The sequence below is a fragment of the Cebus imitator genome, unplaced genomic scaffold (assembly GCF_001604975.1).
Source record: "Cebus imitator isolate Cc_AM_T3 unplaced genomic scaffold, Cebus_imitator-1.0 Scaffold226, whole genome shotgun sequence".
Classification (NCBI taxonomy): Eukaryota; Metazoa; Chordata; class Mammalia; order Primates; family Cebidae; genus Cebus; species Cebus imitator.
Window position 1 is genome coordinate 855,535 of NW_016107541.1, and position 25,107 is coordinate 880,641.

Consider the following 25,107-nt stretch of genomic DNA (forward strand, 5'->3'; position numbering starts at 1 on the left):
AAGATGAGGCAGGAGGGAGTGGGCACCAACAGCAGGGCACAGGAGTGGCTCTGATTCCTTAGATGGGGATGTGTCATAGGACACAGGACAAAGCTCAGGCATCAGAGCAAAGGACTGATCACAAGAGAAGATATCAAAGGCCAGATCACTCAAACTGGGAGAGAGGTGAAGGCCAGGAAGGTCCCAGAATCTGAGGAACTAGAGGGGCAGGTGAAGGGGCCCCAACTCTCAGAGTTAGAGGGTCCCACAGACAGGCTTCCAGGTGAACTACTGCAGGTCAGCAACTCAGCAAATTCCAACACAACTGGCTTGTATTCAACTCATGTAGAGAGAAATGAATGCTACCCAGAGATATTTAAAAATGCTGACACGGTGTAATTAATACAATATCTAATTGAAGAAAAAAATTATAGTTTAATTCAAAGAGCAGCAACTCATTATGAAAATTGCCTTTTAAAGACCCAATTTACCAAGGACAAGTGAAGGCCTCTGTGGTTGAAACTATTTTTCACTTTGAAACAGTGTTTTTTTGCTAAGGACAAAGTCAGATTTTAAAAATTAATTAAATGTTCACATTGAATCTTTACATGAAACTCTTAAATTCCACTAATTAAGCTTAGAGAACACTTGCAATATGAAGGGTCAGATGTTTCCCCTAAAATTTCAGAAAGATATTTAGGCATTCAAATAATTAACCACTGAAGGTTTATTCCTGGCAAAAATACATGAGAAAAATGCTGTCGTTAAAAGCCTTTAAATTAATTCCTGACAATTAAAATCAACTTCTACTGGGCTCAGACCTATGTTACTTTATGTGCCACCTGCTAATTGTAGACAACACTCAATGTTTTATCACTCCTGGTCCCTTTGCAAGTGAACTCAACAGCTCACTCATTCATTTACCCACCTTCCTCTATTTAGCAGGAGGTCCCACTACCCTCTCCACCTGCCACTTCCAGAGGGCTGGATTCTTGTGAAAGAGTCCAGGCTAGAGCCATAGAGACTGTTGTGGAGGTAAGTCTGGCTGTAGTTGGAGACCAGAGTGATTGGACCCTTCCTACTGGTCTGTCCTGGGCTGATGGGTGGGTGATCTTTGCTGATCATCCAACATGGGAGCAGAGAGAAACTGGCAGCCAGAGGCAGAACATGGTGAGAAGTAGTGCTCGCATTTCCCATTTCTCCTAACACAGTTCTACTGTGCTAGAAGCGACAGCCTATAGCCACAGCTAGAAAATAATCTGCACTGTGACTTAACTGTGTATGTCATTCCAGTGGACCACTGAGCCAGACAGCTGAAGCTAAGATCATTGTTCTACTTTGTATTTACTACCGTGAGAATCAGTTGACTCCACTTCAGGTCCCTGCTTAAATTCCTGTCACTAAATGTGTTTGGTTTCAAACTTAAAACAAACGTAACAAAAAAGACAATGCAGGAATGTTTACACAAACTTTCTAGTCTTCTTTATCAACTTTGTTTTAAATTCGAATGGGTGGCATAGCTAACTGGTATTATTATATTCTTCTGGGGCTCAGTATTTGGACTAAAAGCAGGAAATTGGGACTACAATTTCAACATTGGTTTAATTTCAAAATTGTTCTCAAATGTTACTTATGTTTTACGGTTTTGCTGGCTTCAGAAATCCAGAATGTGCACAGAAAGCACGTAAACATTAAGATTTTTGATACTTGGGTTAAGCTGATATAATGCCGGTGAGGATGATAGTGATGGATGATAAATAGAGGAACAAACAGCGGCTTTCAATTCATTCCAAATGTTTAATGATTTAGTACTTGCTAATATCAGCCAAGATAGGAAACTGAAAAAAACACCTTTTTGCTGTTCATATTGATTTTTATTCAGTCTCCAAGGATCAGTTTCTTCATAATTATACTTTCAGAGATTCTTGTCTCTGGAAGTTAGTAGAGATCTCATTGATTCTTCATAAACGTCTCATTAGAAAAGCTCATGCCTGCAGCATCTCTGAGAAAGCATTTATTTATCTAAACGGTAAGGCAGAGAGAATCATAAGAACATTGCTTCTCATCGTACAGCTGCTCTAAGAGACTTAGCTCTACCTATCCAAAGCATTATTCCGATTTATTATTCATGTCCATGACAATTACGATGTTACCAAGTAATATCATTAGGAATGCCCTTTAGTAAGAATAACTCCATTTAAAAATCATAAGAGAAATTGTAAGAAGTATATTTCAGCTAATTACATGTTTCATAAAGGGAATGAAAATATTATAAGCCAAAATAAAAATGATCTGATTATTATCTAATTGTGGGATTATACAGCTGCTACTGTAGGAAGGAAGGAAGGAAGGAGAAGGAGGGAGGAAAGGAGAGAGGGGAGTAGAGAGGGAGGGAGAGAGGGAGGAAGGAAGGGAGGAGGAAGGAGGGGAGGGTGGAGGGAATGAAGAGGGAAGAAGGGGAAGTGTGAAAAACAAAGACAGTAAGAAAACATATGACTTTCTATGCTGAAATACTTTCAGGAGATAAACATTGCTTTTCATATGCCCAGGGAATGTTTATTTTTAGAATTGGCTGGCGTTAATCACTGCCACATATTATAAAGCTGTTTTTCCAAATTGCAGCTTCCTACAGGCATCCTGGTGGAAAGGAGAATGGAAATGTCCTAAGTAATGCGTGATGATTTGGAACTAGCCCATTTACTCTAGTGGATTCAAAGAGGGAGCTACAATATTAACAGTTACACAGCACTCTTTTATTACTATGCCTGTCACATCTCTTTGTTTTATTATCTAAGGGAACCCTTAACTCCCATCTTCCTGTGAAAGTTTATTTTGTACCTTTGATATCAGTGATAGCTGATATCAAAACCAAAGGCATTCAAAGAAAACTACAGACAAATATCTGTTTTGAATGCACACATAAAATCTTTAACAAAATACTAGTGAATTCAGAACAGCAACATATGAAAATAATCATATACCAAGTAGGATTCATCCTAGGAATACAGGGAAGGTTTAACATCAAAATTAATTAATGCAATACACTTTGTCAATAGAAATAAAAACAAGAAAAATACGATTATATTACTTGATACATAAAAATTATTTGACAAAACCTGAGATCTCTTCATGATAAAAGCACTTAGCAAACAAGGAATAGAGGGAAACTTCCTCAATTTCATAGAGTATCTATTTTTTTTTAAATGTTAACATTAGACCTAATGGTGAAAGAGTAGAGGCTTTCTCCCTAAGATGAGCAACTAGACAAGGATATCCACACTTATTACTTCTATTCTGCATTGTACTGGAATTTTTAGCTGTGCAATTAGGCAAGAGAATAAAATCAAAGGTATCCAAATTAAAAGGAAAGAAGTAAAGCTATCTCTATTTGCAAATATCAGGATTTTGTATACAAAAAAATAAACTTAAGGTATTCACCAAAAATCTACTAGAACTAATAAAAAGAGTTTAGCATGGTTACTGGATGCAAGCTCAAAAACATATAAAAATTAATTGTACTTCTAGACATTTGTAATCAATGATCTAAAATGAAATTAAGAAATAAATTCCATTTATAATAACATCAAAAGGAATAAAATTATTAGAAACAAATTCAACAAAAGAAGTGTAAAAAAGAATACCTATTTTTTAAAAAAGAATATCTAACTAAATGTAAAAACACGCCATGTTCATGGATAAGAAGACTTAATGTTAAGATGAAAATACTCTCTAAATTGGTCTACATGTTAAATGCAAGCCTTGTCAAAATTCCAGCTGGTATTTTTAAATGGGCAAGGTGATCCTGAAATTCATATTGAATTGCAAAGGACTTTGAATAAGCAAACAATCTTGAAAAAGAACAAAGTTGAAGGACTCATATTTCCCAATATAAAAATATAAACAATAAAAATCTGGACAGCATGGTATTGACATAAGAATAGACATTTAGACTAATGGATAAAACTGAGAGTCCAGAAATAAACTCTCTCACATTTGTTGTAAATTAATTTGTGATAAAGTTTCCAAGACAATTCAATGGGGAAAGAATATTCTTTTTAACAAATTATGCTGGGACTACAGGTTATCCACATGGAAAAGAATGAAGTTGGATCACTACCTCACATCATATTCAATAATTAACTCAAAATGGATCATCCACCTAAATGTAAGAGCAAAAACTACAAAACTCCTTCTAGATGCAGTGTGTTCTGTGGGAGATTTGCATTCATTTCACACCTATAGGTGACTTCAGAAAGATTCCTTTTGAAGGATTCACTCAACAGGGTATGTGTTAAATCCATAAGGGCTGCAAACAGACATGGCGATGATCGTTATCTTTTTTTTTTTCTTTTTTAAGACAGTCTCACTCTTGTCCAGGCTGTAGTGCAGTGGTGCCATTTTGGCTCACTGCAGCCTTTGCATTCCAGGTTCAAGCGATTCTCCCACCTCAGCCTCCCAAGCAGCTGTAATTACAGTGTGTACCACTATGCCCAGCTAATTTTTGTATTTTTAGTAGAGAAGATGGTTTTACCATGTTGGCCAGGCTAGTCTTAAACTCCTGACCTCAAGTGATCTGTCTGCCTCAGCCTCCCAATGTTCCAGGATTACAGGCATGAGCCACTGCACCTGGCCTATGGCCCTTACATTTTTATGTTATCAAGTAGAGATATCGTGTTTATTCATTTTCCATTCATGGAGAGAATTACCTATTGAATGTCATAAAATATGTAGCATTTTTCTTTTGCTCCCCTCTACTACATTACTATTTTTTTTTAGCAGGCATTTACTTATGGAGCACTGGAGCAAATGCAAAATAACTTCAGGCAGGTCTGAATAACCAGACATAAAGCAAATAATCAATGCAATTACTTGTGCAGCTCAAGCAGACAAAGACACCCCTCCCATTTAAATGTAAATAGTCCTAATGATTACAGCAGGAGGATATATATTTTATTTTTAAACTATTAACATTAGCTTGAAGTTGAATCATTAGAGTATAATATGAAAACCATATACAAAGACATTTGGAAATAATGAGGGGTTGTAATTCTAAGTGGCAGTTACAGAACTGCCAAACTTCCTTTGGATCCTAGTTATTTCGTCCAAATTGAATGAGAAATACAGGTTACAAAGGACAAAGTCAAAGAGCAAGAAAAGCAAAATGACTTAATTCATAGTTTAAAATCTTCTCATTTGTATCAGTAAGTTGAAACTGTGGGAAATAGTGACAGATGACTTCCCAACTTGCTCTAGTTGTCATATGCGTTGAATTTTCTTTCTGATATTCCTCATCTGAACATTTGGAAGCATCTTTTCTGAGACACGTGTCCTTATGTTTTCATTCAGTTTGTATTTTCTGAAATAGATTTCTTGACTTGACCTTCGTTGATGAGTAAGGGCTGTGGAATTGTTGCACTTCTGGTCGGTAACCACAGTGAGTTCCCAGAGCAACCCCAAGTACAGAGAGTGCTGTCCAGCACATGCTCATCTCCTGTTTCTTCAAGTGCTTCATGGCTCCCACCCTGCCTGTCCTCATTGACTCTTTAAGACATACAGTGCTAGGCCTACCTTTCTCCCTGGTGACTAAGGGTCATAAAAATTCTGATTTTTCACACTAACACAAGCACTATATTGGGATGGATACATAGGTCACAACCAATGTTCCAGCAGACAGAATTTATTTGGTTACTGAATACATTCAAGCTCTAGAATTAGAATAGAATTCTAGTTCTAGTTTTAATATTTATACAGATGCAGAAAACTCATGTTTAATTTGACTTTATATGAAGGCAAAATAGATAAGATTGAAAATAATATATATATTTACTTTATAAGTAAGTTCATGGCCATTATTTAAAAAAAAATGAAGCATAGGCTCACCACCTAAATCCAAAATCCAAGCACTAGTGGTTACCAGAGGCTAGGAAGGGTAGAGGGAAGGGGGAGATCAAGAGAGACTGAATAATAGGTACAAAAATACAGTCAGAAGAAATTAGACCTAGTGGTTAATAAATTTATGGTAACATTTTCTCTCCTGGGCTTTATTTAAAAAATTATCCCACTCTTAATGTGTATTAGAAAATACAATTACATTCAATTTGACAGTAGAATCTTACCATACAACCTCCTTCAGTGACAAAAATAAAATTGGATAAAACTCCTTTGAAGACATAGCCAGCACTTTCTGTGGAAAGAAATAATGGACAAGCACCGTCAATAATTGTCAAGTGTGTCTAATCACAGCAAACGAAATGGAAGGGGAGGGAGAACAGTTTATTTAATTAGGCATCTTTATTACCAATGGATTGACTGAAAATATCCTTTTATCATAACACTTGCAGATTCATCTTCCAATTAGAAGATAAGTAGATCTTCTCATAACTGAATGATCCTGGATAAAAATAACTGCTAGGGATTCTTAAGTCTGTTTCTAAATTATTAATTTCAACAAACATGTACCTACCTTAGACTTGCCTTATAAATGTTCTACGAGGAGCATCATCCCACAGTTCTCCTATAAAAATGAAATCTTTGATTTAGACTTAGAGCTTTTGAAATATATTTGGATTAACATCTTTAAAATGTCTTTGGAAAACAACATCATTATCTAAAACAGAGGCAATAATATACTGGATTTTTATATAAGCAAGTAGTTGGTAGGTTTGATAAGAGTTGTGCTTAAACTCCAGCAGCTGCCATTAAACCTAAAGGATTTATATAAGACAGGCAGGATTTATATACAAGATGAGCCAGTTGTTTTTTGTTTGTTTGTTTGCTTATTTGTTTTGGCCACAGACCACACTGCTTTAATACCGGGACAACTTGCAATCAATACTGATCATGAAAAACACTAGAAAGGAAAGTTGGGAGTCTATAGATCTCAAATAAAGACAGGCAGACCAAACAGAAAATAGAATGGCTGGTTACTCTGTAATGACAGAAGCTGATTACATCCCCTTTAGAATGAATTAGGCTAATGACATACTCATAGAGTACAGCTTCATAGGGTTTTGTGGATTCAGAACTAGGATTAGACAGCTACTAAAATTATCAAGAAATCATATTTAAATACAAAGAATAATTCAAGAATTAGTTTTTCTTATTTAATCAAACAACATAATCACTTAATACAATTGAAGTGGTATGACATACAGAAGTTGTTTTTAATAGTATGTTTTTAAATTTTTTGCCTGACAAAATAATAAAAAACTAATTTTTCTCTTTAAGTTCAGGTTAATTAGGAGTTCAGAGGAGACAGAAGGAAGCCAGATTTCATTTCAAATTTGTCAATTAGATAGTTTAAAGTCAGAAAAGTTGTAACGAATAATTAAGAGTTGACTCCATTGTTATTACTCATTAGAATTTAACTGAAAATTCATTACATTATTAAACTAAAAATCAACTAAATTTTACATAATTTATGAAGTGAACTCTATCTTTTCCCTTTTCCTTTTACACATAACCCTTTACATATATGAAAACATTTAGAACAAGTTCTAAATTAAGTTTGGGTTTATAAATTCCCATGAGAGTAAATCATTTGACTACTGGAAAACATTTTTAATGTGAGAATTTTCACAATTCAGTGTTCATGACATTGAGGTAGCTGCAAATTGCATGCAAATTTTGAGAGAGAGAATTGTTGTTGGTAGTGAGGTAAATCCATTACTTAATTTTCAGTGTCTGAAAGGATCGCATTGGGGTCTTCAGTGTCCTATTATCCTCTCAAGTCTCATTCACCTTAGTCAATAAGGCGAATTGCTATAGCCTGGTATGAGAAAATGCTATAGCCTGGTATGAGAAAAAGTTGGGACTGTGATATCTCCTCCAAACTGGGAAGGAGCTGAGAGATCAAAGAATGACGTGGACCAGCACAACATGGTGAGTAGCTAAGTTTATTAGAACTTACATACAGGGTACTAGCGAAAGGAGGCAGGACGGCTCTAGAAATTTGCGCCTCCTTCCATCTGTGAACTGCTTTTAAGTTAATTTTCTGGCTCTTGGCCTACTGTGTTTGAATAATAAGACTGTGTTTCTTGGTAGGTTTTCAAGTACTCTCCAGAATATTTGAGTTCTCAGAGTCACCTGCTCTTCAGTTGGGCACCACGGCTGTGGCTCACTGCCTGGCCTTCCAGGTTCAGGCAGCAGATATACACATTTAAGTAACCTGTGGGGGACCTGTCACACTACACAGATCGTCCCTCACTTAGCAGCCTTGACTTCCTCTTCGAGAACTGGTGTTAAATGGCTTGAATCAGGAGCTGTAAGAAACCACACAGAGAGATCAAGTCAGGAATGAGATTACAGCATTTGTTGAGTTTGTTGTTAAGCCAGTTGTCAGTCTAATACCAAAATTTCTAGAGAACATAGAACACTTTAATATACAATCACTTTGGAAGCCATACTAACTTCTGAATTAACTTCTGAGTTAATAATGATTGGTAGCAAGTAACCATAAAAAGGCCACGTTCTATATTTAAAATATTTTTGGAAGGGAAGAGAGGGAACGTGGGGAAGGTCCCTGGTCATTTTTCCTTTCTGGTGCTCATGAAAGGACTAAGTGAAGACGATAGGTGTGGGTTCTGGGCCCTTGTGCACTTCAGGGCATCTCCTTTCTCTTCCTTGAGGTTACATCAACCCCACCCACCGTGTCCCTCAGAGCCTCCCCCACTTGGGGACACCTATCTCTTGCTCCCTGATTTTTTCTTCACAGTGACATGATGCCCATCTGTAGTTGCAAACTTTATGAAAGCCAGGTTCATAGGTCGTGGACTCTAATCTGTACTGAAAATATTAAAACTCCAAAAAATCAAAGTTCTTAAAAATAGGATTTCATCTTTACCTCACACCTCTTGAAAACCACTAAACACAATGCATCTCAGGTATGGCCTCTGGAAACGCTTCTGTCTGTCATTGCTTCTCTCACCTCTCTGATGGTTGTTTTTTCTCAATTGGCAGCCCCACTGCACCCCATAAACAATGAGATGCAGTCGCCCCCTTCTTAGCTAGCTTACACCTTCTCTCCATTTCCTTTAGTACCTCATTCTGGGAACTGACTCAGCCCCTAAGCCAAGTCCTCCCCTTTCCCTTAGCCTCATGGCCTAGGCTCTAGGTGTGACACTCAGAGGATCAGGGATGGACTTGATAGAAACAGGGGCTCCTCCGAGGCCCAGGGAGGAGTTTGATCCTGAGCAGGTGAAGATGGATGGTGGGGAGGGTTGAGGGAGGCTAGAAATTTGACAGGTGCATTTCCCTGTGGCAAGTGCAAAAAATACAAGCTAAAGTCCACAGTAAAGGGTCCTTGCTGACCTCGCATCCACCTTTGTTCTGCTGCTTCTCTCCCCAGTCTTGCCCCAACAGAGTCCATCATGTGTAAGGGGTTCCCCAGACAAGTGTCCATTTCCTGAGCTCAGTCTCTCCTCAAGTCACCCCGGTGTGTCATCCCAGATATTCCATGAAAAATACTTTCCCTGGGTGTTTTCCCCACAACATTCAAATATGGCTCTGGACTCTGTACTCTCTTCGTCTTGCAGGCATTTCTAACGCTAAAATCCTAGCCCTCCATTCTTTCTTTCTGCTTTATTTTTCCGCATCTAATGTTTCAGTTAACTTTATTTTGTGTTATTTGTCTCTGGTTAACATAGGCTCCATGACGGCAGAGATTTTCTTTATTTTATTCATTTCTGAATCCCAAGGACGTCATAGGTGCTTAGTCAATTTCTTGTGCAGGTGCGTGTTCAGTGAATCTTTTCAGGGATAGTGCTCTCTGTTTTCCTTGCCACCACATGCCTTAAATTCCCCTTGACCTCACTGGTTGTTTAACCAGATTTTTTTTCCTGACTTGTCATTTTCAATAAAGTCATAAATGTTGCTGTTGCTATGGGTTCAGTCCTCGGTTGCCTTCTTTCTCTACTTTCTTTCCTTAGTCTCATGACTTTGAACACTATTTAAAGCCAATGACTCTCGAAATTATATATCCTCCCCAAGGCAAAGATGCTAATAAGAGGCAGGGAAAGGAAATATAGCCCTTGTAATTTGTAGAATACCAATACTAAAGATTGAATATTTGGTATATTAAGGCTGTAACTTTTTATACATGTGCTCAATCTAGACAGGATGATAGTAATAATACTACATTTCCCAACCCCCAGACTCACTGTTATATCTCTATTTGACATTGCCAACCACTGTTCATTCTCTATTCCTTTCAACATCTAAGGGGTGGCCTATAAACACAGGCTTTCTCTAATTCAAAGCACTAAGGCTTTTATTTTTAATTCAACATCTGACAACACTTGCTGCTTCTCTACCTACTACAGGCTGTAATGACAGACATAGTCAGTGCCTACATGGGCCATTTCATGGGCAGATCGCCACTCTGTACTAGCTGAGTGGCTATGAGAAGGAACACTTATGTACTTATAGATTCCAGTTTTAGAAGCAGCAAGAGGTTTCTTTTAAAACACACGAATCATTAGATTTTTTTCTTCCCTTCCTTGTTTTAACTGGGGAGCAGCTGACTTGCAGAACTAAGTGTGTGCATTGATATGTTAGCTGCCATTTGGCCGAATACCTAGACACAGATTAAACAGATCAGAGGGCTCCTGGATGCTGCTATGCTATCCAAACCATGTGGACCCCACAGTGTTTGTTGTAGAAACTGTGGGAGAAGCCAGATGGCTTCTAGGGAAGAAGTCATTGATGAGATCCTGCCATGGTTGCCTGGCAAAACTCTGAGACTCAGATGAGCATGTATGTTATTTATAAAACCTTTGTGCTACTGTTTCCCTTCTCAGAAAATGCTCACCAGGGTTCCCAACATGCAGAGTCCATCAGTTAGCCTTTAAAGTGCTCACAACCTCTGAAAAGAAATCAAATGTGGAGAGAAATACTACCTAACAAGAAAACATGCAATAGCAGGGTAAATTTACACATCTCATTTTAAAGTTGTCCACATTCATGAGTAATTTTTCCATCCTCAGAAGCACCTTTGTGGTGTTCTCTAAATCATCAAAACCATGTTAAGATGGTCTTTCCAAAATCAAATAGATGGTACTTGAAGAAAATGAAATTTCAGAGTAGTTTGATAAAAGGGAAATTAATTTTCATTTTTATGTCATAGTTGTGTTGTTAGGACAATAAGAGAGAAAATGATTTAGGATAATTCAGGAGCTGATTGAAGATAAAGATAAGGGGTGTTTCTTTCTCCCTCCAAACTACCCCTCATCAGCTACTTCTGAGCTTGGGAGAGAAGAGGGCAAGTGAAGGGAGGAGGCATCAGAAGCTTGGCAGTTTACACGTTGATCCAATTAGTCTCTGCCCACTCTCTCCAAAATAAGCTCAAATAATCTCACTCTGCTTCAATTTTTTTCTTTTTTTCCTGTCACCTTTAAAGAAACAGTTTTATTATTTATTTATTTATTTATTTTATTGTACTTGAGGTTCAGGGGTACATGTGCAGATCATGCAGGATTTTTGCATAGGTACATACACGGCAAGGTATTTTGTTGCCTTCATTCTCCCATCACCTATATCTGGTAATTCCCCCTACGTTATCCCTCCCCACCATCCCCACTCCCCAGTCTTCTTTCCCTAGCCCCCTCTTACTGACCACAGTGTGTGATGCTCTCCTCCCTGTGTCCACATGTTCTAGTTGTTCAACACCCGCCTGTGAGTGAGAACATGTGGTGTTTGATTTTCTGTTCTTGTGTCAGTTTGCTGAGAATGATAGTTTCCAGATTCATCTATGTCCCCACAAAGGACATGAACTCATCACTTTTTTATGGCTGCAGAGTATTCCATGGTGTATATGTGCCATATTTTCTTTATCCAGTCTATCATTGATGGACATCCAGGTTGGTTCCAGGTCTTTGCTATTGAAAACAGTGCCACAATGAACAGACATGTGTGTGTGTCTTTATAGTAGAACAATTTATAATTCTTTGGGCATATACTCAGTAATGGGATTGCTGGGTCAAATGGAATTTGTTTTTCAAGGTCCTTGAGGAATTGCCACACTGTCTTCCACAATGGTGGCACTAATTTGCACTCCCACCAACAGTGTAAAAGTGTTCCTATTTCTCAACATCCTCTCCAGCATCTGTTGACCCCAGATTTTTTAATAATTGCCATTCTAACTGGCATGAGATGGTATCTCAGTGTGGTTTTGATTTGCATTTCTCTAATGACCAGCAATGATGAGTATTTTTTCATATGTTTGTTGGCCTCATAGATGTCTTCTTTTGTAAAGTACCTGTGCATATCCTTTATCCACTTTTGAATGGTTTTGTTTGTTTTTTTCTTGTAAATCTGTTTTAGTTCTTTGTAGATCCTGGATATTAGCCCTTTGTCAGATGGGTAGATTGCAAAAAATATTTCCCATTCTGTTGGTTGCCCCTTCACTCTAGTGATTGTTTCCTTTGCTGTACAGAAGCTCTGGAGTTTAATTAGACCCCATTCGTCTATTTTGGCTTTTGTTGCCAATGCTTTTGGTGTTTTAGTCATGAAGTCCTTGCCTATGCCTATGTTCTGAATGGTTTTGCCTAGGTTTTCTTCTAGGGTTTTCATGGTGTTAGGTCTTATGTTTAGATCTTTAATTCATCCTGAGTTAGTTTTAGTGTAAGGTGTCAGGAAGGGGTCCAGTTTCTGCTTTCTGCACATGGCTAGCCAGTTTTCCCAACACCATTTATTAAACAGGGAACCTTTTCTCAATTGCTTGTTTTTGTCCGGTTTGTCAAAGATCAGGTGATGGTAGAAATGTGGTGTTGCTTCTGTGGCTCTGTTCTGTTCCATTGGTCTATGTCTCTGTTTTGGTACCAGTACCATGCTGTTTTGATTGCTGTGGCCTTGTAGTGTAGTTTGAAGTCAGGCAACATGATCTTTCCAGCTTTGTTCTTTGTGCTTCGGATTGTTTTGCCTATGTAGGCTCTCTTTTGGTTCCATATGAAGTTTGAAATGTTTTTTTCCAGTTCTGTGAAGAAGGTCATTGGTAGCTTGATGGGGATAGCGTTGAATCTATAAATTATTTTGGACAGTATGGCCATTTTCATGATGTTGATTCTTCCCAACCATAAGCATGTAATATTTTTCCATCTGTTTTTGTCCTCTCTTATTTCACTGAGCAGTGGTTTGTAGTTCTCTTTGAAGAAGTCCTTTACATCCTTTGTTATTTGTAGTCCTAGGTATTTTATTCACTTTGTAGCAATTGTGAATGGGAGTTCACTTTTGATTTGGCTCTCTGTCTGTTATTGGTGTATGGAAATGCTTGTGATTTCTACAAGTTGATTTGTTATCCTGAGACTTTGCTGAAGTTGCTTATCAGTTTCAGGAGATTTTGGGCAGAGGTGATGGGGTCTTGTTAATATACAATGATGTCATCTGCAAATAGAGAAAATTTGGCTTCCTCTTTTCCTAATTGAATACGCTTTATTGATTTTTCTTGCCTGATTGCTCTGGCTAGAGCTTCTAATTCTATATTGAATAGAAGTGGTGAGAGAAGTCCTCCTTGTCTTGTGCCAGATTTCAAAGGGAATGCTTCCAGTTTTTGCCCGTTCAGTATGATATTGGCTGTGGGTTTGTTATAAATAGCTTTTATTATTTTGTGATACGTTCCATCAATACCTAGCTTATTGAGAGTTTTTAGCATAAAGGGCTGCTGAATATTGTTGAAGGCCTTCTCTGCATCTATTGAGATAATCATGTGGATTTTGTCTTTGGTTCTGTTTGTGTGATGGATTATGTTTATAGACTTGTGTATATTGAACCAGATTTGCATCCCCTGGATGAAGCCTACTCGATCATGATGAATAAGCTTTTTGATTTGCTGTTGCATTTGGTTTGCCAGTATTTTATTGAAGATTTTTGTGTTGATGTTCATCATTGATATTGGCCTGAAGTTTTCATTTTTAGTTGCGTCTCTGCCTGGTTTTGGTATCAGGATGATGTTGGTCTCATAAAATTAGTTGGGGAGGATTCCCTTTTTGTATTGTTTGGAAGAGTTTCACAAGGAGTGGTACCAGCTCCTCTTTGTATGTCTGGTAGAATTCGGCTGTAAACCCGTCTGGACTTGGGCTTTTTTTGTAGTTGGTAGGCTGGTTCAAGCTGCATGTCTGCTTCTTTCTCCTGATTGCAGACATGCAGCGCGAACACTCAAGGTAGGAGAGGCAGCCTTCGGCCACTAAGCAGTAGGAAGAGCATCTCTTATGTCTTGCAATGACAAGCATTGATAATGCAAGCTTGTCTTCCTCATCAGCATCTCTGCTGGCTGCCATGGCTGCCTCCCAGTGCAGAGCAATTGTCACAGGATGATAAGAGGAGCTGTGCCATCCACTGCCTAGCCATGAGACTTGTCTCTATCACTGACCAGCTGAGTGACATTTGCCCTCAGTGTCCTTATTGATAAATTGGAGATTATAGTAGTGTCTAACCTGGAAGGTTGCTGAAAAACTACATGAGATAGTGCACGTGTAGCTCCTGGTGCAGTTAAAATGTCAGCTATCATTTAATTGTCTTTTTTGTCATATGCATCAACTGTGCAACCTAGAAAAGTTTTAAGATACAAACTGCAATCACAATTAGAAGAATATAATCCAAAATACAAACTACACTTACCACATTGACCAGTGAGTTTCTTCCTTAATGAGTAAGGACCTCACAGTCCATTTCACTTCAGTGTCCAAATCTCTGTTCAGCAATAGTTTAGTGCTATTCCTGAAATGTTAAATAACATTTGTGGCTAATCTTTCAATACAATTATATATGAGAATTTACAAAATAATTGTTCAGATATATGTAGGTTAACTTTTTAATTTAAGGGGAAAAGCACAACCTTGTTCTTCTGTTCCTGTGTCTGTGTCTAGGATCCCCCAGATCACTTCAAGTTTCAGTTATTTTGCTAAGATAATTCACGGGACTGAGCATATACTTGTGCCCTAAGACTTTTATAGTAAAAGGTACACTTACGTCTTTAATCCATTTTGAGCTGTTTGTGCTGGTATAAGATGAGAGTGAATTTCTATTCTTCTCCATATGGTGATCCAGTTTTTCCAACACCATTTTTAGAGGCTATTCTTGCCTGATTGCATCTTCTTGGTACTCTTGTCAAAATTTAGTTGACTCTGTTTGCTTGTGTGTATTGCTGGGCTCTTTATTCTGTTCCACTGTTCTATGTGTCTGTTTTATGTTCATACTATACTGTTTTGTTTACTACAGATTTATAATATAATTTAAAGTCAAGAAATATGATGTCTCCAGTTTTGTTCTTCTATATGAAGATTGCTTTGGCTATTTTGGGTCTTTTGTAGTACCATAAATTTTAGAATTGTCATTTATTCTATTTCTGTAAAAAAAATGCCATTCAAATTTTGATAGATATTACGTTGAGTCTGTAGATTGCTTCAGATCACATATATATTTTAATAACATTAATTATTTCAATTAATAAACATGGGATGTCTTTTCATTTATTTGCATCTTCTTCAAATTCCATCATCAATGTTTTATAGTTTTCAGTGTAGAGCTCTTTCATTTCCTTGGTTAAATTTATTGCTAAATATATTTTTTTCTTTTTGATGCTATTTTAAATGGAATTATTGCTTTTGATTTCTCTTCCAGAGAGACTGATATTGCATAAAAATGCAAATGATTTTTCTATGTTGATATTTATATCCTTACCGAAGTTATTTATTAGTTCTAATATTTTTATTGGGTCTTTAGGGTTTTCTACATACAGAATCATGTCATCTGCGAAAAAAAAATATTCTTCTCTTCAAATGTGGTTGCTTTTTATTAATATTTCTTTTCTTATAGCTCTAGATAATACTTCCAGTACTATGTTGAATAAAAGAGTTTAGACGGTATACCTTTGCCTTGCACTGGATCTTAGAGAAAAAGCTTTCCACCTTTCACTACTGATTATGTTAGCTGTGGATTTTCCATAAATGTTCTTTATCATATTGAAAAAAATTCCTTCTATACCTATTTTATTGAGAGTTTTTATTGTAAAATAAAGCCAAACTTTGTCAAATGCTTTTCCAGTATCTATTAAGATGATCATGTGGTTTTTATCTCTTATTCTGTTAATGCGATGAATCACATTGATTGATCTGCAAATGTTTAGTTAACCTTGTATCCCAGGGGTAAATCTTTCTTTGTCATAGTGTATAATCTTTCTGATATGTTGCCGAATTTGGTTTGCTAGTATTTTATTAAGAAGTTTTGTGTCTATATTTATCAGAGACATTGGCTTATAGCTTTCTTTTGAGGATGCCTTTTTATGGTTTTGGTGTCAGGGTGATGGTAATCTTATAGCATGAGTTTGAAAGTATTCCCTCTACTTCAATTTTTTGGAAGGATCTAAGAAGAACTGGTATTAATTATTTCTCGAATATTTTGCATTATTCAGCCAGGATGCCATCTGGGCCTTGGCTTCTCTTTGTTGGAAGACTTTTAATTAGTACTTCAATCTCTTCTATCCTTTTATTATCTCAACTGTGAAAAATCATTACTTTTGCATTTAATATAACAGAATCCCAATAAGTGTTTATCTTTTAGTTATATTCTATTCCAAATTGTGTCAGCTATTTCATTACATTTAGAAAACAGAAGCAGCTATCTATATTTTTAACATCTGTGAAAGAAATAACCAAATGCCCAGCGATGATACACTGGACAAGGAAAATGTGGCACATATACACCATGGAATACTATGCAGCCATAAAAATGGTGAGTTTGTGTCCTTTTTAGAAACATGGATGAACCTGGAAACCATCATTCTCAGCAAACTGACACAAGAACAGAAAATCAAACACTGCATTTTCTCACTCATAGGCAGCTGTTGAACAGTGAGAACACATGGACACAGGGAGCATCACACACTGAGGTCTGTGGTGCGGGGACTAGGGGTGGGACAGTGAGGGGTAGGGAGTTGGGGAGGAATTACATGGGGAGAAATGCCAGATATAGGTGATGGGGATGAAGGCAGCAAACCACATTGCCATGTATGTACCTATGCAACAATCCTGCATGTTCTTCACATGTACTCCAGAATCTAAAGTGCAATAAATACATATATATATATATTAATATGGATATACAGTCATTAATATATCCAACTCTGTTTCACACTTTTTAACATGCCAGATTTAGTAATAAACTATCCAAAATCATGGTAGAAGTAGTGAATCATGGAACAATCACTAATTTAATCTTTTTTTGAACAACGAAGATATGCATTTCCTTATGTTCTTTCCACAGATTTCTCCAGTTTCTTAGATTTGAGTACTCCTATTTACTCTTAGCACCACAAGGTTCTAAATAGAAGAGAGATTAATCAAATGACAATGAACAACTGTGTTCTTATTTACAAGAATTTCTAAGAGTGAAGCTTTGGTGCTGATGGTCAACGTGCAATTCCACTGAAGCACTTATTTAAACCATGAATGGATCCCACTCTCATGCCCATTTCATGGTCTTGATTTTTATTGCTTTGTATTATTTACATATAATGTAATCAGCCCTCTATCTGCATCAAATTATTGTTGATTAACGCAATAGTGACTAGCTCTTAACAGTCAACACAAAACCTTTAAGCGTAGAGAACAGCCAGAGCTTATAAGCAAAGCACAAGTTTGTTTTAAATATTTATTGAATTTATAAATTATCCTGTAATGAAACAGAAATCTGTATTAGAGTCACTGCATAACTGTGATTTATTTTTCTATATTAATTAAGCTCTCTGTCTGGAGTTCAAAAAAACTACATCTTAGGCTAAAGTCTACTGCAGGATAGGTACTGTTAGCTCAACGAGCCCTCAGCCACAGTGTGCAATGACACAATTGAGGAGCTTTGCTCTGTTATATTTCAAAATGAAGGACTTAATGTATCAAAGTAAAATACAACTGTGTTGTTATTACCACTTTTCTCACAAAGCAGAATCTACCATAATTAATATCCTTTTTGATTGGATGCAATTAGATTCTAAAAAAGAAAAAGACAAAAAAAAAAAAAAGCTTGTCCCTGTACTTGAAGCTACCTATCCCAGAACAATCACCTAATTGCATTTATATGGTTAGTAGGGGCAAGATGGCAACCAACAGTGAGTGGGTATCAGTGGTGCTTACTATCACATGCTGACATCTGGGCAACCAACAAAGTTCAGGTGGCTTTTTTGGTTTCCAAGCATTATCCTTCTACGTTGACCTGACAAGCTCCCCATAACTCGCTATGGGCAGAATCCAGGGAAACAGCAACATGTGAGGGGCAGGCAGAAGAAGTGGAGCCAGGGAGATAATAACCACAGAGCCAGTAGAAGAGGTAGAAAAGACAGTGTTTTATAAGGCAAGTAAGGAAAAGATTCCCAGAATACACACATGGCACATACAACTTTAGTGTTATCTTTATAGAGAGGAAAGGAGCAACCATTTGCATACAAGACACACTCATTTAAAAAACTCCAGCCATTGACATTCTAAAGGAGTTACCATTTTCCATTGTGCCTTCTTCTCTAAGAAGACCTTCCAAGAAGTTGCCAAAATATCTGCACAATCAGGGCCCCAATGATGTGCTTGGCCCTGGTTGGATTTCCAACAAGAAAGACACATGGAATCAGCAAGAAAGCTAACCCAGAATGTGTCTGGGGAGGCTGCTGCCCAGCTGGAGGGTGGCAGTGGGGAAACATCACAGCAGCAGCAAGATGCATCTTAGCTGCACCAGCAATGGGGGTCTAATTCACTTTAATATTTATGTAACACTGAAAAATAATATAAACCAACTTTTTCAATGGCCATTGGCAAGTTTTCTCCAATTTATGGTTGTTCAAGTAAAATCAAAGTGTGAGAAAATACACTTATTTCCAAACCTGGATTCTTTTCCTAATTTCCAAGCCTGAGATTCCAAACTGATTCTTGCAAAAGATGACATCCACCTCACAATTCATTAAGATGGCTATAATAGCTAAAATGGAAAGATCTAAAAGAAATCTCTAAGACCTGAAACTTGTTTATAGAGGTGATGAAGTTAGAATTGTCAACTAAACAAACGTAAATGTTGTCTCAGAATCCAGTTTCCCACAAAAATTTTTTGGGGTCTGCCCTGAGTTACCTACCACATACGACTGGGGGCAGGGCTTCCTGTAGGATTTTGTATCTCCCTGATTGCCTTCTGCAGGAAGGTACATCCTCCACTGCAAGCTCCCCCTCCCTTTGAGTTAACAAACTAGTGAGAAATGGAAACTGACAAGCGAGAAACGGAAACTGCAGTAGAGTCCTATGTAGGGCATCCTCACCCACAATCCCAGCCTATGATTTGAATTAGCAACAACTTGACATTGTGTGCTACATAATTTTAATTTGTGAACAGCCAAGGATTTTAAATAAACACACAAACAAGCCTATGGAAGAGTTCGCTGCAACCCTGGGTATGATGAGACAGCCTGGAATGCTTCCTGCTGCTAAGGCCAGGGAGCTTCTCACTGTAGTGTTCAGGAGGACCACAGTCCAGTCATGAGACCATTCAAAACGAACCTGTAACCAAACTTCTAGATGGGTGCATTACATAAAAAGCAACTAATATTAACTGTAATTTTATGTAGGAGTGTATATCTTATGTGAGATCTTCTATTTGACTAGATTTGCATTCTGTTCATACATACTGTTTGGAATAAAAATATTCACATACAGTACTACCTGTACAGCAATATTTTCAGTAGTGTAAGAAAGTGTGAGAAAATACGTGTATTTGAAACAAGTGTTCTGTTCTTCACAATAAGTGTTCTATTCTTCATAAACAGTATGAGTCGACTCTTCCAAGATTAATGAATTCCAATTCCATTAGAAATCATCAGAAACCTCCAAAATCAAGTCATTACAAACATAATGGACACACACATCACCTTCTCGCAGCCACTGTTAGGGAAAGGATCAGAAGCCCATGGATGTAAGAAATCTTGCTGAGTTGAAGTTCTTCAGTGACTCACTCAGTGATTCACTCACCCAACACCACCTCTCCTCACTCCACAACCTATTTGGGTATTGATGAAGACCTCCACCGCCTCCTAGAATTACAACAATATGGCTCTAATATTGTAGCATTACCCTAAACATTTGTGATGAAAAACTAGGAACACGTATGGAAAGTTCTAGTTTATTCACTCTGCAAACCTACTGTGTGCCAGACACCCTGGGAGACATTAAGGATAAAAATGGCAGAAAATGATAGAATTCTTGCCTGCAGAAGTGAGCAAGATAGACAATGAAATGGTAATTCCTTTTCTTCTCTTAAAACAAACAAAAAACAGACAAAAGTTTCTTGCTTGACCTCCCATGCCCTCCAGATGTGGCATCCATGCTCCACATGCCTTACCTGAATCACTTCTGGAGAAGCCTCTCCCAGCAGCTGTGTCCACCTCACTTTGGCCCACGCCCCTCCTCCTCCCACAGGCTGGCCCTGAGAGGCAGCTGTGGCCTCCACTGGCCCTATCTAGTGCTCACATCTGTCCTCATCTTACTGACTGCCCTCAGCTGGCTAGTCCCATATCTAGTGTGTTGGCCCTTTCCTTCACGGGTGCAGGACTGACCTCTCCTGCTCAGTCTGCACTCAGCTTAATCATCACCTCCTGGTGGGGCCTGATGCTGACCAGTGAGCACAGGAGCCTGCCTGGCACCTGCAGCCATGTGTGTCTCTGCTTCCACTGTATCTGTTTGCCATCACTTTTCTGGCATCTTACTGGCTGGTCTGTTTATTATCTGCTGTCTCCTCAAGAATGTAAGCCCCAAGAGGCCAGGGGATACCTGCCTGTTCACCAGCTTACTCTCCAGTGCTTCAAATAAACTCCACAAATAGTAAAGTTTCAGTACATAGCAGCAATTTTATGACTAGAACAAACCAAGTAATAAATGTACAACCACAAAGTGAGTTTTTTTAAAGAAACATATTATTATAATAAAAATGATTTTTTCGTTTTCTGACAAAGCATCAATCAAACTGAAATGGAAGAGTGAATGGGTTGTTTGCTGCAGAAAGAACTAGCAGGAATAGGGAGGTTGTGGGTGCAATCCCAGGCCAAGGGAGGCGGATGTGAGAGAGCTTAAGACAAGGAAATGCTGGGCAAGTGTGCAAAACCAAAAGGGGGTCCCTGAAGCCAATCTCCACTATCCTCAGCATATGAGTAATAAAGAAAGAAGGTATGGAACTCTCTTGCCACACTCTAAGCTACTCTGGAAATTGAACAGGTCTAAATGTCATAACTTGATGAGCCCTGTCCCCTAGATTTTCCATAAAACATTCCGCTATTTGTGCTTAAGAGATAATTTGATTCCATGTACTACGTTACAGAAAAGAAGTATTTTGCTGTATTGTCTTTGAACCAATCAGAAATTACCATGATGATTACAGGATTATTTTTTAATATCACAATATCACGAACAAAATGTTTTATTGTCTTAAATTACCCAAACTAAATGGTTTTGCTGGGAAATGGCTATTTTGAAAAGTTAAAAAGCAATAGTGAGGGCACAAAGTATTGTCTTTCCAATTAAAATATGACCCAAGTATGAAAAAAAATCAAACTGTAAACAAGACGTGCAGAGGATGACAAAGATGAGTGAGCATTGTGGGGTTTAGTGGTTGCAAGAAGTGGCAGATGAAAAACTTGAAATTGAAATTGCACATTTAGAAACTAAAACCCCAAATCAAAAGATTGTAGCAAACTCCTCAGATGAGAGCAGAACTCCTAGCTGTGGGCAAACAGATGGTATGGACAAGCAAGTCTCTGCTCTGCACAATATTGATGACCAGATGGGAAAAGCGACTATTGTCCTCTATGAAGGAGGGCAGTGTGGTCACTGGCTGCACCACCTCATGCATCAGAATGAACTTCTGACCATCCTGAAAGTTCCTCTTCATCAGATTAATGTCCAAGCTCTGGTCCTCGGTGCTCCATTGCAAAGGGAGACAGGTCATGTCACTGGAACCAGACCCCTGGACACCCACAGCTGACTGTGGCCACCCCAGGCAGAGGAGGGTGACTTGGAAACTGAATAAACTGCAATGTGTAATTGAAGTGTGCGAACATGTTCCCTTCTCAATTTTTCCTGAAGTTCCCATCCTGGCATTTCTCCCATTTTAGAGTCGACCTTAAATTTAGGGAATCTCTCAGTTTCATCATAAAGATTCATATTAAAAGTGAAAAAAAAACATAGAGTGGAAGTTATTGCTGACTTTGATTTAAACAGCATATGCATAGAAACTCCTCAACATATTTTAAGTCACTTGGAAGCTATTTGTCTAAGTGCATATTATCATATATTTTCGATAAATCAGGTATCCAAATTGAAATGCAGCAAGAACATAATATAGATTTGTGACTTTCCTTGTTGAGGGAAAGGGCCTATAAGGCCATGAAAAGAAAATTATGCTACTTTCCTTTAGAGTGCATATAATCCTGCAATATCATTCACATGGGCATCTAGAGTGCATATAATACTGTAATATCATTGACATGGGCATCTAGAGTGCATATAGAACAGAGATTTATTTTTCATAGTCCTGGAGGCTGAGAAGTCCTAGATCAAGTTGCCAGCCCACTGAGTGCCTGGCAAAGGCTAAAGGGTACTCACTTCTTCCAAGATGATGCCCTGTCACTGCATCCTCCAGAGGGGACAAATGTTATGTCCTCACATGACAGAGGCAGGGAGGCAAGCCAGCCAAAGGTCTGAAGCCTCTTTTATGAAGGCCTTTGTCCCAATCATGATGGAGGAGCCCTCAAGCCCTAATTGTCTCTTAAATGCCCCACCCATTAATTTCATCACATTAGCAAGACCTGAATTTTTGAGAGGGCATATTCAAACCCTAACACTTGATGTATTGCCTTTATTTATTATTGTATGTTAGAATATAAAATACACCTAACTAGAGAATAAGCTTACTACAAATCAGAGAAATATCATGCTGAATTTTGCATGATAAGAACTGGGGAAGGAGAGAGAAATGAGACAAGAAAAGAAAAGAAGGAGAAAAAAGAGAAATAAAGGGACAAAGATATTTAAGTAGAGCAAAACCATGAATAAGAAAGTGGCACCTGTAAGGAAAATAAAACCTGACCGCTGCTGAGAATCGAATTCAGAGCTATATTGCAGAGGTTGGCAATGTATCGCATTCAATGCATTCTGTCAAAAAAAAAAAAAAAATGCATAGGAGGAAAACAAAGGTTAAGCTTTCCTGGAGCAGAGGACTGAATCAGGAAACCATAAATTTTTTAAAATGTATTTTCATTAACTTAAAATCCTGGTACAAGTAATGACTGATCACAGCAGAATTTCTTATAAGTTGGTTGGATAGAAATGAATTTTCCTGTCCATAACAATATGAAACCTCCATTTATGCCATTCTAATAATTGGATGTGTTATTTTGAAAAAACACCACATTGAGCTATAATTGACATTCAAAAAGCCATACAAATTTAACATGTGCAAGTTGATGGGTTTGGAGGTAAGTACACCCATAAAACTGTGAAAAGAAAATGTCTTGTACCCCCAAAATCACTAAGGAAAACTCAAGCTGGAAACTGCTTAGGGCAAACCTGCCTCCCATTCTACTCAGTCATCCCTCTGTTCGCTGAGATAGACGCATATCTAATTGCCTCCTTTGGAAAGGCTCATCAGAAACTCAAAAGAATGCAACTATTTGCGTCTCGCCTATCTATGACCTGGAAGCCCCCTCCTCATTTAGTCTCCCTGCCTTTGCTCCAAGGTGTCCTGCCTTTCCAGACTGAACCAATACACTTCTTACATATACTGATCGATATCTTATATAAGTCTTCCTAAAGTGTATAAAACTAAGCTATGCCTGACCACCCTGGGCTCGTCTTCAGGACTTCCTGAGGCTATGTCAGGAGTGCATCCTCAACCTTGGTAAAACAAACTTTCTAAATTAACTGAGAGTTGTCTCAGATTTTCTGTATTCATAAAACCATCACCATAATCCATGTCATGAACCTCTCAGTTGCCACCGAAAGTTTTCTCTCACCTTCATATTCATTATTACTTTCATTCATTATTACATTTTTTGTGTGCGTGTGATAAGAGCACTGACATAAGATCCACTCCCTTAGTGATCAGCCAGAATTGGGTCCAGGAGAATACCTCGTGAAGCCTCCTTATCTGATCTGTGAGATGCCACAGAAATGTTGTGACATTAAGTCAGGTTTTGAACCAGGTATGTACATTCCATTCAACTCCAACATTCTCAAATTCTTCAGGTTTTTAAATGTCATTTTACAGCACGCAGAATATTTTTATCACATGCTACACAAATACCATTTACTTTAAAAGAGTGGCAAGAAAGAAATATAACTTATTTCCTTAATCCTCATAAATTTGTAATTGGGACAGACCCCTATAACAAAAGACAGATAAAAAGACAAAAACAACCTAATTAATGTATGCTGGGCATGCCACGGATGAGAAACCTCACTTAAAGATAACACAAAACAGTGGCTTAGGACTCAGCCTTATATAGCACCTTCAGCAAACATAAGTGAATTTGTAGAGAAATAACAGGACAACAGAAAGCAATTTTAGGGCTCCAAGAGTGGGAAGCTGTGGAAAGAGAATATGGGAATAAATGAAAAGTGTAAGCTTTGTTCGCAGATACCTCCGGTGTCTTCTCTGAGCTGATAAGTCTCTGGTGGTTAACGTGTGTCCTCCCTGGTAGAGAGTGGGCAGAGTAGATTTTGTCTTTGAAAGTTATGTTCTCCTTTTAGGAAAATGGGGAAGGGAAGAGAGCTTTGCTATATCTTACTTCTTAGTTGTCTTCAGCTTAAAAATTCATATTTTGAGGAGATATGTTCTCCCACAATATTTACCTCTAACCTATTATAAAAGCAAACAGTTTTAAGCATAGTATAGTCTAAAATACCTGGTTTTTATAATAGATTTTACAACACAATTTAAATCATAGTGTATTAAAACTATTTGGCTTTATATCACATTTCATAATAAAATTTTAAATATAACATACTTAAAATGCTTTGTTTTAAAATAGGTTAGAGATTTATATTTTACAAGAGTATAATGCTTTTAAAAAGTAGACAATATATATGTAGCATTTGATAAAATGTCCTGCATAATACA

At 37.8% G+C, this 25,107-nt stretch overlaps 1 long non-coding RNA gene across 2 annotated transcripts in view; it reads right to left on the reverse strand.

The window, feature by feature from the left end:
* Positions 1 to 1,796: 1,796 nt before the first annotated feature.
* LOC108281391 overlaps positions 1,797 to 25,107 on the reverse strand; it is a 61,736-nt gene continuing 38,425 nt past the window's right edge. For both annotated transcript variants that reach the window (XR_001815971.2, XR_005195227.1), the window contains 2 exons: positions 14,590 to 14,688; positions 1,797 to 2,001 (listed from right to left, as the gene is read on the reverse strand). This is a non-coding gene — a long non-coding RNA (uncharacterized LOC108281391). The remainder of the gene's footprint in view (positions 2,002 to 14,589; positions 14,689 to 25,107) is intronic.